Consider the following 13,515-nt stretch of genomic DNA (forward strand, 5'->3'; position numbering starts at 1 on the left):
AGTACCGTCAAGCTGTCTGAAGCAAAAGTCAAAGCCGGTGTCTTTGTCAGACCACAGATAAAGAAGATCCTGGAGTGTAGGAAATTCCCCAAGAAGCTCACTAGGAAGGAGAAAGCGGCTTAGAACAGATTTATCGCAGTGGTTCAGGGCTTCCTGGACAATCACAAAGCCAAAAACTACGTGGAGCTGTTTGAGACTCTGGTGAAGAACTACGGAACAATGGGCTGTAGGGTGTCTCTCAAAGTCCATATGCTTGATGCTCATCTTGACAAATTTAAGGAGAACATGGGAGCATACTCAGAGGAACAAGGCGAACGCTTCCACCAGGATATACTGGATTTTGAACATCACTACCAAGGATAATATAATGAGAACATGAAGGGAGACTGGGAGCTGCTTCGTGAAAGCGATTTACAATATAATCATAAATTTCAAAAAGCTACTCACTTCTAAATCTTTTGTGGTCATTTTTGTATAATTGCTCATTTCTAAATCCTTTTTGGTCATTTTTTATAACTTTAGTATAAATACTTGTTAATTTTGATTCATATGTTGTTTTTTTCCCCATGTCATGGTCACAAAAGCAATGTTTGAGGGAATTAATAGCCATTTTCTATACTTTTGCAGTATAAGCAATTAGCAAATGACACTTACTACCCAGGAACAAAAAAAAAAATTGTTACAGAATGTAATTGCATGAATGAGTAGGTGTATAGATGTGAATTAAGTATTCTAATAAAGTGTCCAGTGAGTGTATTTTATGTCATGCAGTATAATCTCAATTAAGTCCGTTGCAGTTCCAGGTTGTAACACTACAAAATGTGGAAATGTTCAAGGGGGTGAACACTTAATCAAGGCACTGCATCACACTTGTTCTTAACTTACTACTTACTTACTACTTATTTACTACTTGTATATATATATATATATAGTACTGAGCAAAAGTCTTAGGCGCATGCAAAGAAATGCTGTAGAGCAAAGATGCCTTCAACATAATGAAACTACATAAAAAAATACTGTAAAGAGCAGTAAACAGTAATAAGTGAAACAAAGTCAATATTTAGTGTGACAATCCTTCACTTTAAAAAAAAAAAATAGTAGTCTCAGGTACAATTTGTGCAGTTTTATAAGGAAATTAGCTGGTAAGTTTTATTGAGCATCTTGCCAAACCAGCCACAGTTCTTCTGGAGACTTTGACTGCTTCTTATTTTTGCAGCAAAACCCAGCAGCCTTCATTATGTTTTTTTAATGTTTATGACTAAAATCTATAACAAAGTTTGTACTAAAAAAAAATAGGGTTCCTAAGACTTTCGCATATATATATATATATATATATATATATATATATATATACACACACACATACATACAGTCAGGTCCGGAAGTATTTGGACAATGGCAGAGATTTTGTGATTTGGCCTTTATACGCCACCACAATGGATTTGAAATAAAACAATCAAGATGTGATCGAAGTGTAGACTTCAGCTTTATTGTAAGAGGTTCCACAAAAATATGGCATTTACCATTTAGGAATTACAGCCATTTTCAACAAAGTACTTCCATTTTCAGGGGCTCAAAGGTATTTGGACAATTGACTGACAAGAACTTAATTGACCAGGTGCGGTCCATTCCCTTGTTACTTCAAGACAAATGAAGCAGAATCCTTTCCTTGGTGAAGAAAAACCCCTTCACAACATCAACAGAAGTCAAGAATACTCTGGAGAAGGTAGGCGTATCATTCTCAAAATCTACAATCAAGAGACGCCTTCATGAATGTAAATACAGAGAATTTACAGCAAGGTGCAAACCACTGGTAACATTCAAGAACACGAAAGCCAGATTAGACTTTGCCAGAAAACATCTAAAAAAAGCCTACCATGTTCTGGAATAAGATTCTTTGGACTGATCAAACCAAGATTAACTTGTACCAGAATGATGGGAAGAGAAAAGTATGCCAAAAGAGAGGAATAGCTCATGATCCAAAGTATTATGTGTCAAATATGGTGGAGGCAGTGTTATGGCATGGGCATGTATGGCTGCCAATGGAATGGGTTCACTGGTGTTTATTGGTGATGTGACTGCTGACAGAAGGAGCAAGATGAATTCTGAGGTGTATAGGGTTAGACTCTCTGCTCACATTCAGCCAAATACTACAAAACTGATAGGACGCCGCTTCACAGTGCAGGTGGATAATGACCCTAAACATACTGCGAAAGCAACTCAAGACTTTTTGAAGGCAAAGAAATGGAATATTCTTCAATGGCCAAGTCAGTCACCTGATCTCAACCCAATAGAGCATGCTTTTCACTTACTGAAGACAAGACTGAAGGCAGAAAGACCTACAAGCAACTGAAGGTGGCTGCAGTGAAGGCCTGGCAAAGCATCTCCAGGGAGGAAACTCAGAATTTGAGTTTTGAGAACATGGGCTCCAGACTTCAGGCAGTCATTGACTACAAAGGATTTTCATCCAAGGATTAAAATTATGGTTATATTTACAATTATGTCACTTTGTCCAAATACCTTTGAGCCCCTGAAAATGGAGGTACTTTGCTGAAAATGGCTGTAATTCCTAAATGGAATATATATATATATAGCTTTTATTTATTTAGCTTATTTTCATTTAGGGGCTGAATGTTGAAGCCAAGTGATAAGTGTAAATATTGACCTAGAGTAAACCCATAATTTAAGTTAGTTGATGTAGTCACAATCCAACATGCAATAAAAACATGTAATATCAGGAACACTGACTTAGAGCTGTGATTAAATTGTTGACTGGATCTACGTTAAAAATAAGAAGATAACAAACCTGCCATCCAATCAAAACAGCATTTTCCATAGCCATACTCAGCTATAGTCAGTACCACACTGAACATAAGTGTGTTATTAAGAGGATCCCAACTATTTGAGAAAATATTTTACTGTAAAATGACACTGCATGACTTACTGTTATTATTCAGTTATTTATCTTATCAAATATATTATTCAGTAACCACTATTAATTATTTACTATCTATAGTGAAACTAATAGAAGCTCTACGGAGTCACAAGAAGAAAGGGTTAATAATATTATAATATTTAGAAAAACTGTCAAATTGTAAATAAGTAAATATTTTTGTAAATTCTTATAAATATTTAGGCAGTTTATAACACACTAGACTATTTTCATCTTGATTACCTGCATGATTATTTGTTTTTCATTTCAATTTGAACTTTTAATTCTGCAGAGCAGCCCAGATGAAATGCATGGTTCATTTGGTATAAAATACAATCAAATGCAGCAGAAAATATTTAATAAGGTAACTATTATCTATTACAATTACATTTACCAGTGTGAAGAATCAACACGTTCAGACAGTTTATATTCCTATTCTGTTTATTTCTCTTTTCATGCTCAGTGGTGCTTCTTCACCATGGCATTGAGAACACATAGTACGATATGCAAAGCAGCGAGCATGCTCATGACAAATGGCCATCTGGCTCGCTCTCTACCACGGTCAGCAGAGCAGATTCAGGATGACGCTGAAGGACTTCACGAAAAGGAAATTTTCACCTTCAGGCACCTGGCTCATGTATCATGCATGAAGTTTGTGGTTGCTTATATCCTACTGCTACACACTTATTTTTTCTTTTTTCTCTCTACACCATACTCTTATTAGTATTGAAGCTTGTTATTGGGTATAACATCATTTCCTATAAAACTAAAATAAATTAATTTAGTTATTTCATGTATGTATATTCAATTCTAGGGTCAAAAATCTCCAGATTGCAATAAACCACATCTAAGCATTCATTCTTATAAGACTGTGCCTGAGTTCTTCATTTTGCTTCATCAGATACCAGGTAACAGTCCATGATATTAATTATAGATTATTTATAGAGTTTATAAGATATTAATTATAGATTATATATAGAGTGTGGTATGCAAAAGACGATCTACAGGTGTGAGAGATGAGTGAGCGAGTGATGCTCAATCTTTCCCAGCAAGCCAAACATGTCACTTTATTAACTCTAACAAATGAAGTCTTCCTATGGTTAATGCTTTGTAGCACTGTGTAGAAAAGGGACTTTTTTCAAGCTCATATATAAGCTTAATTGAAATGTTCTGCTCTAAAGCATAAGGCATCTTGCACACAGTGCCTTACATTAGTCTACTTCTCCTGTTAATTAGCTTCACAATTCTGCTCAGACTGTTTTGGATCACTCATCGGGGTTGCTTTTCCAGTTTCTGACACCGCTTCACATAGTCAACACTGATGCTTTGGAGGAAAAAACAACTTATATAACCATCTAGCATTCCTAATTGTAGCTGAATGTTAGGAGAAAAAAAACAAGAGGTGTTTTTTTTATTATCTCAGCCCTTTTTAACAGCATCATTGCAAATGAAAAAGTCCCAGCAGGCTGGCAGACCCCCCTGAGGTCAGTATTTCATCTTTTATATGTCAATTTTAGGGTTGATTATTTCCACATCACATGCTTAAATATCACACTTATCTATCAGACAGTCGTTAGTACAGCTTTACCTTAGTCATATGATTTACATATTTAAAGAAGAAGCTGCATATACAGAGATTCCTTGGATGATGATCCAGTGCCCAAATAATATCTGGTTAGTGGTGGTCCCTTTCTATTGATGAAGGGTGTCGAGAGGGCTTACCAAATTGTGCATAGTATCAGATGGGCTACAGTCAGTAATTATACAAGTACAAAGTGTAGTATATGGTAGATGTACCTGATAGACTGGCCAGTGAGTGGAGATACAAAGTAGGTGTGCCTAATAAACAGTCAAATTAGTGTATGCATAAGTAATTGGCATATACCACAGTAATTTGCTAATGCTAATAATTTTTTTTTATTAAAGAATACCATGTCTTATATTTTATCTGTTTATACTTTTGTTTAATGTTGTATGCAGTGTGGTACGCTTACCTTATAACAGCCTTAAAGCCCCAGATTTCCCCTTGGGGATCAACAAAGTGCATCCATCAATCGATCCATTCCCTGTTGTTACCGTTCCCTGACAGTTACAAAGTGCTGACACTGGGGACTCCTTCCAAAAATGCTAAATAAACATCTCCTCAACAAAAACTTCACCATATCAACAATTACACACTTTTTAAAAATCTGTTTACGTGAAGCATCCGCCATACAAGTCCCTGTGTTAGCTGTTACTATAGAATTTATAACTATTATAGATAGAACCTACTACTATACCTATTACTACACGTCGTACTGTGTATGGTTGTGTCCGACTAATAAAATTTGAATTTGAGAGCATTAACATAAAACTTGCAGCCTGACCAACATTGCACATGTGCTTGTTGAACATCCCATTCCAGATTTAGTCCCCTCTTTGATGTTATAATAATCTCCGCTCTTCTGCTTTTCACTAGATTTTGGAGTGTGGCTGTGTAGATTTGTGTTCATTCAGTCACAAGAGCATAGTGAGGCTGTGCACTCATGTTGGGTGAGGAGGCTTGGGGTGCAGTCAGCGTTCCAATTAATTCCAAAAGTGTGCAGTGGGGTTGATGTTAATGCTCTTTGCAGGCCACTCAAATTCATCCAGACCAACCAAATTTGGCAATACCAAAGACATTCTAGACAATTCTGTGCTTCTAACTTTGTGGCAATACATATGGGAAGGTCCACATTTTGGTGAGATGGTCAGGGGTCCACATACTTATAGTGTATTCCATCATCCCTTTTTTAACTATCAGATTTTCTTTGTTATTCTTCTATAGTCCTATTCATTTTGTCATCCACTGTTGCAGCATGTTCAATCCTTATGCAATGATGTGAACGAGTTTAATCCAGCAATTCTAGGATTTAAATACAATGGCAAGATTAATGTGTGAAGCCATCTTTATCTCCTCAATTTTTCAATGTAGCTAGATACACATTTGCTTTTGTCCTTCTGTGAATGGAGTGTGGAGAGGAGAATGATAATCTTCTTTGAGATTGTGGGGTGACATTTACGCAACACAGATCCTTGTTACGATGTTGAGGTCTTCTATTAGAGGCTGAACATGAAGGAGATGGCTTGAACCTATGAATTTCTAAGAGGGAACTGTCACCTCTGCTTTGTAGACAGTAAATAACAGGTCACTGAGAACCTGAAACGTATTCATCTGGGATAATAGAGGCAGAAGCTTAGCTTCATAATTTATTTAGAATTACTGCTTGTTTTGTACAAATTTGTTACAAGGTTTTGTGGGTAATTATCAATTAGCTAAACTACACTCTGCCCCATACACTTGACTTCCTGATTAATAACACTAGAACTACAGTAGCTCACTAGAACACCAGCTACTTAAATAAACATGTGGCAGCCTGGGAAAATCCTTCACATGGTCAAATGTTGACATTTCTATTTTATATATTGTTTAAAACTGCATTCATTACTGAACTGAAATTGGTGTCTTATTTATACTGTATGTATCTGAACCAAAAGTAAAATTCCAGCATTTTAAAAAGTGAAAAAAGAGAAACTTTTAAAGATTTAAAGATTTCACTCCAATTCCACTAAAAGACATAGTGACCTAGCAAAGTTTTAGACATTTTTAGGCAGAATGCCTGTTTTTATTACTGCATTTGTTAAACTGGCTCCTTAGCTAACATGATCTCTTCAGGCAGACAGCAAGGCAAAATTAGAAATTTTCATGTCACATTGGTAAAATATATTTATGTTTTCTTATAGTAGATGTTAAAATATATTGCCCATATAAAGCAAGCCCAAAAACTAGCCCCAAAATTAGCCCAGTGATCAATGAAACCAGCCAAATTCCAATACATAAAGCCCGGCCATCCCAAATGCCAATTCCTGTACTATACTCTAAAATCATGACTGCAACATTTCACCAGCTAATTCACTACTTTTTTAACAGCAGATTTACATATATCATGGACTATGTAATTGCTATTTGCATTAAAATGACTCCAAATTAACTGTATGTATGCAAAATAACATGCAAAAAAATTATCAACCCACAATTTATAATTTGTGAAAAATAAGTGAAAAGTACATAAGTGATAAGTAGCCTAATTTCTTGGGAAAACCACTAGCCTGGAGATACTAGCAGAATGTTAGCTAGCTACTAAATAGGCTATGATGGCACAAAGTCATGAGGCCTTTCTACTGCAGAGTCTATGTACACCAATATATTCTTTTATCAAACACTAGCATACACCTGGACTTACAGCACTGACTGAAAAACCTTAACCCCACACAGAGGAAGGATTAGCTTACCTGTAAATCTGTAGTGGAACTTATCATCATTTATGATATTTTATGATATTAAATTATAATAATTTGCATCTTACATATTCACATTTTCAAATGGAGTTTCACATTTACCCAAATAGCCAATAAGTGATGGTCCACAGTTAACACTTTAATTTGGCCCAATAGTGCAACTGAATGATGATGATAAACTGATACAAATCTGGCTGCCAGAATGCAGCTACAACTCAACCATGATGATGCTATCTCAGGCATGAGTTGGACCAGAACTTAGAGTCAGACCACTTTCATCCCAAAATGTAAATGTCACACATATTGTATATTAGTAGTTGCATTTGCATCATTTTCATTTGTTCCACTTATAGTTCATAGTACTCTTGTCATTGTCGTAACTGGCTTATATGTTTCTGAACTCGCCCTTATTTGGCCCCTAATTATCTGTTATCTGAAATGAAAATTTTTAGTATTGTTTTTGTTTGTTTTTTAAACCTATTCATGCTTTATGTTCTTACAGAGCAGCACTACTCCACTTCTCCATCTCTAACTCTGCAGGGAAGGGGACTGCAAAAGAATCTGACCTTTAACAGAGATAGCATTAATGCACTTCAGTCTTAATGCCCTTCATGATTGACAGACCACAAGACCTTAGATATTTTTGCCTTATTTTTCCATGCCTTGCAATAAAAGTAGCTTGTGGCTCAAGCTTGATTAATACATTTCCCGACTCCTTTTTTATTCTCCTCATTATCATCCCATCAAATCGTTATTTTTCTTTGTAGCTCGAAGACATCAGCAAGTGTCTTGTACTGATCCAAACTCCAAATTCACTAGATATATGCCATATATCAGTCACTTCATTTTGATCATTAGGATGCCAAAAAAGAGTTCATTCCTGAACTCGTCCATGTGGACTAAACCATTATGTGGTGATGATGTGAGCTAGTAAAATAGAAACATATATACATAACACTAACATGAATGTCGTAAATATTTATGTCACATGACTTGATTGTTATATTAACTTGACAGCCAAGGCAAAGAAAGCATTTTAGCTGCCATCTACTGAAATAAGTCTTTATCAATGTTTATGTAGGAATATGTCAGTTGCTATTAAAAGGCATATGCAGGCGTTATGCTTCATGAACACCTCCGCTAAGTAGAGTATTACATAATAAAAAATTACTTACTCTTCTTTTTTTTACTGTTTATGTACAAATGGTATATTTTGAGGAAAGTGTGGGAAAAAGAAAATGGAGAAATTGTGAACGTCATTTGGAGTTTATTTTTGCTTGGATTGAAATTCAACCTTAGTGAGTTTGTCTAATGTCACAGTACTTCCTCCCAATTGAGCATATTCAGAGTTAATTGAACATAGTGCATCAATTACATGCAGGTGATTTTAATAATCTGAATGGGCGCTCAGAAAATCAGCTTAAGCATGTGCGTAAACCAACTCTGAATACGAATAACTTTCCCTGTGTAAATATTTGCAAAGCATTTGGACTTAAGTCAATAACTCTGAATACGTCCCAATATGATCTCCCAGATCATGATCAGAACATTTTCATGTCTTGTCACAACCTCATAATTATGACTGTTCCAGATTGTTGTTCTATAACCAGAAGAAAAACACACATGGCTATGAAATGGCCCACAATGTTCTGCTGATGTATGATAGTTGACCCTGATACATCCCTCTGCCTCATGCATTTTAATCTTTCTGGATTGCGGGAGTATACATCCCTGATAATAACAGCATTCTGGTGAAGTGCAATTTTTGTTCTTTTATCTCTGATAAAATAAGAACAAGTCGCAGCTATATGACTCATAAACAAGTGCATTAGGCTGGATAATGCTGGCAGGAAAACAGTGTGTTGATAGTTTCAGCATTTCAAGGTTATTCGTCCTACATCATCCAGGTACTTTCAAAGGCACTTAATAAAATCAGATCTACAAACAGGATTAGGCATTGTACACCAAAAAGATTTTAATATATATTGTGACTCAGGTTAGAGATGGAACTCAAGGATAGCATGTAGGAGTACAAAAGTAGCATCTACAGCATCTCAGAAAACCATCTCAATAAACCTCATCTTTTATTCATATGGTGGATACCTTTATCCAAAATGACTTACAAATGAGACAGAGTTCAGTCCAATTATTGACTGGCTCCCGGGCAGTCCTGGGATTTTAACTCACAACCTTTTAGTTACTAGCACAGAAGCATACCAAAACATTCAGTTGATACGGCTCAATATGTTCCAGCACAAAATGGGATTCATAGAAATAGTAGTAGAAGAAACAGTACCAGACTCAACGACCAGATCCCACCGAAAGAGTGCTGCATTGGAACCATGCCTGATGAGGATGCACGGGTTAATGAATGGCATGTTTGATTTGCCTATTATGAGAAATTAGAAGTTGTGCTTGCATAGCTGTTTGTGGGAAGCAATTAGTCTTAATCAGTCAGAGAATATTAGTCCAATCAGAGGACGCTTTCTCCAGATGGCATCCCAACACAGAGCAGTAATCAAGCCAGCAGAGACTTTCCACGTTCAGAGCAGAAACACATACACAAAAAAGAACAAGTAGGCTACATGAAGCAGTCTGTTTTTGACATCATATGTGAAACCTATATTGATTACTCAATACTGTCGGCATGCAGGATGGATGAATGAGTTGACAGACAGACAGATGTATATTTAGTTACTTTATCGATCCTGTAAGGAACACTGGCTTGTTATTGTATGTGAAAAGTGCAGCGTATGAAGTATAAGAATTATACCTCAGTCACAAAAAACAGATCATTTAAAGCTCATATTAATATTGATACTGACAAAGTCCCAACTCGCACTAGATGAAAGCAGTTGACAAGAATGATTTCACTCTCTAGACTCCATCATTGTTTGATCAGCCTGTCTCAAAGTATGTGATAGTAGGGAGACATTGTCCATGATTGTTGTAGTGTATTATTCTGTGATAAGCTAATATCCATATTTGTAGTTCACAGAAAGCTGGGAAATGTAGTCCTCCCCACTGTAAAGTTTTGAAAAAGAGATTGAATGTAATACTGATGTGTTGTGTGAACCACAGATTTTCAGTAAACATTTAATACCCTACCTTTGGCCTCTGTATGAATTCGTATACTCAAGATTGCAAAGTAAAAGACACAACAATCATCACCAAATTTGGACACTATACTCATCTCCACCATTTCCAGGAAGTCTTATTTCAACCTTCCTGATGAATTCACTTTCAATCTTGTTTGAACATTCAAAGTTCAAAAGAGCACTCTAACTGGTTGTTCAGAGTTGGAAATCAGTGTAGAAAAAGAGAAATTAAAGTGAGGAAAGCAAGCAAGACTTCAAGAGCTAACACATAGTATCTCATTTCTTGTATGCTTTAGCAAGCTGTGATTTGTCAAAGTAAACAGATCACTACAGGTACTGAATTTGGTACACTATAAGTGGCTTAATATTTTAGTATTTTAGTAGAAACTTTGTACAACTATTTAGCATAATGGGTGGTCTAGAGGTGGAGTAGCATTGCTGCCTCATAGCTCCAGGGTTCCATTTTAATCCTGAGCTTGGGTTAATGTCGGTACAGTTTCTCAATTTCTCACAGCATCCATGTTGGATTCCTCTGAGTTCTCCAGTTTCCTCCCACCTCCCAAAAGCATACAAATGTGTGTGTGCATGTTGCCCTGAGATGGAATCCATCCCATCCAATTTGTCCATTTGAAGCTCATGTAGATAATATTACTAGGTAGCCTTCTTTCATCTCAGGAATATTGCTAAGATAAGAAATATAATGCCACTACATGATGCAGAAAAACTAGTTTGTGCTTTTGTTACCTCTAGGTTGGATTATTGTAATGTCTTACTGTCTGGATGTTCCAGTAGGTGAAAAAACAAACTCCAGTTAGTCCAGAATGCAGCACCACGCTTGCTTCGATTCACGACACTTGCTTTGATCAAAAGGTGCAGGCTCTTTGTTGGTATCTCGAATAATGAAGGCTACAGCAGAGGGTAGAACTTTCTCTTAAAGCCCCCCAGTTATGGAACAGCCTCCCAATTAGTGTTCAGGACTCAAACATAGCCTCAGTCTTTAAGTCCATCTTGAAAACATATTTGTTTAGTCAAGCCTTTTGCTAAATAGCTTGTTTCTTAGGTAAAGGTGCAGATCTGGAGGGTTTGGAGCATAGAGTGTTTTGGTAAATTGGGATGTTTGGATGCTATCATCATCACCCCTGCACCCCTCCCATGTGTTCACTCAGGTTCATTGATGGTGGAGTGGCTCGCATCTTTATGTCCTAGGTCGCTCTCATGATTGTGTTACCTTCAGGCTCTCCCTTCTATTTATGCTATCATAGCTAGTCTTGCTGGACTCCCTGCTTGCACTCTGTGTACATCTTCTTAAACCATTACAGTACAAGAGCATACCTAATAACCAATCAGCCCCTTGGTTTGATACATGAAAGTTAAAGTTAAAACTCTAATGATGCTCATACTCAAGTTCCTTTAACACACTTAGCACTGCTTTACTTTATAGTATACAGTTATAAAAGAGACATGATTTATAATTACATTATCTCTATCAAGCAGAAGAGGATGGATTCCATTTTGAATCTGGTTCCTCCCAAGGTTTCTTCCTCTTTGCACCTCAGGGAGTTTTCCCTTGCCACCATCGCCTCTGGCTTGCTCATTAAGGATAAATTTAAATTTAAGTTTTATATCTGGATTTCTGTTAAGCTGTTTTGTGACAATGTATTATTCTTAAAAGTGCTGAATAAATAAATTGAATTGAATTGTATTCCCACCTTGTGCCGAGTGTTCCTGGGATAGGCTCCAGATCCACCATGACCCTGACCAAGATAAATTGTCTACAGAGGGTGAGTAACTGAAAATATTCAGTACAGCAGTATGCAGTTTGGGACATATACATTTTTTCTGTTTTCTTTGCTTGATTATGATTTACAGACTAGTGCCATCTCCCGCTTTGGAGGGTTATTTCCTTTCCCATAAGTGCAGAATGAAAGTGCAGAATGAAAGATGATCAGCTGTCATGTTCAAGTGCATGTTTCACAGAAGACATAAGGTGATCATCAATTGGCATCACTGGTCTTTCAGTGGCTTAGTGTGAAGGGCCTTTACAGCCAATTCCACATTACTGTCCAACAATATTATACACTTTCCATGAAAGTTGTCAATCTGCTACAGAGAGAAAGATTTTATCCAGAGTGCTGAATGCCCTCAAAGGCTGAAAAACAATGATTATGATTTTCATTCATCATGGTCTGTGAGACCACCCAGGTTTCATCAGAGCCCATTTGTTGTGTAGAATTTCTACCCATAATCAGGTGTTTCGCTGATAACCACCTGTCAATCAAACTTTTGTCCATTTGGGATACAATCTAAGGGTCAATCTGAAAAATTGTGCAGTTACATTTACCTCTCATGCTCTCTCTCTTTCTCTCTCTCTCTCTTTCTTGCATTTATTCTCTCTCACACACTTCTGCCTTAGTCATACATCTTCTCTAAGCTGGATGTGTCAGCTCTACATCACACTTCAAATGAGATAACTGTGTTTGCATCGAGGAATGCCTTTGCAACCTTTCTCTCAGCCACTACAAACATTTATTTAGGGAGAGACAACTGTCAACATCCACTCCAAATTAGTCAGACAGAGGATAGTATGTTTGCATACCTGGAACCTTGCAGATTGAAGATTGCAGACATACACATACAATTGATTTTTAAGGGAAATGAAGGAGCAGAGTTTTAGATGAATAGCTCTCTCAGGCTGTAGACTGATCATGTCAGCGCTTTTAGAGAGCAATGATAAACAGATCCCACCATTCTTTTGCTTTTACGCACAAAACAATCCGTTATCCCAAATCAGAATCCCCGATGCTTATGCTTTATTCATTATAGGAGACTTTTGTCCCTGAAATGCAGACTGCTACATAATGCATGTGTGTGTGGTGCATAAATGATGCCAACGAGGTCAGGCTTCTGGCTTTTGCATCCTGAATGGTCAGCTGAATTTTTCATACTAGATATTGGAACTGATCAATTTATAATCAGCCTACAGAGCAAAATGAACATGGTTCAATTAACATCACTCTGCATCGTAAGTAGTAATTTCACACTGTTGATTGCACTGTGCAGGCATGAACCTCTAGTCTACTATAACTCATAGCTAATAAATTGCAGATCTCTGGTATTGATGTGTTTCCTCATTTATTACAGGCAATTTCACAAAGTTGATTTACTGGC

Source organism: Pangasianodon hypophthalmus, chromosome 11, assembly GCF_027358585.1.
Source record: "Pangasianodon hypophthalmus isolate fPanHyp1 chromosome 11, fPanHyp1.pri, whole genome shotgun sequence".
In the NCBI taxonomy this organism is placed as follows: Eukaryota; Metazoa; Chordata; class Actinopteri; order Siluriformes; family Pangasiidae; genus Pangasianodon; species Pangasianodon hypophthalmus.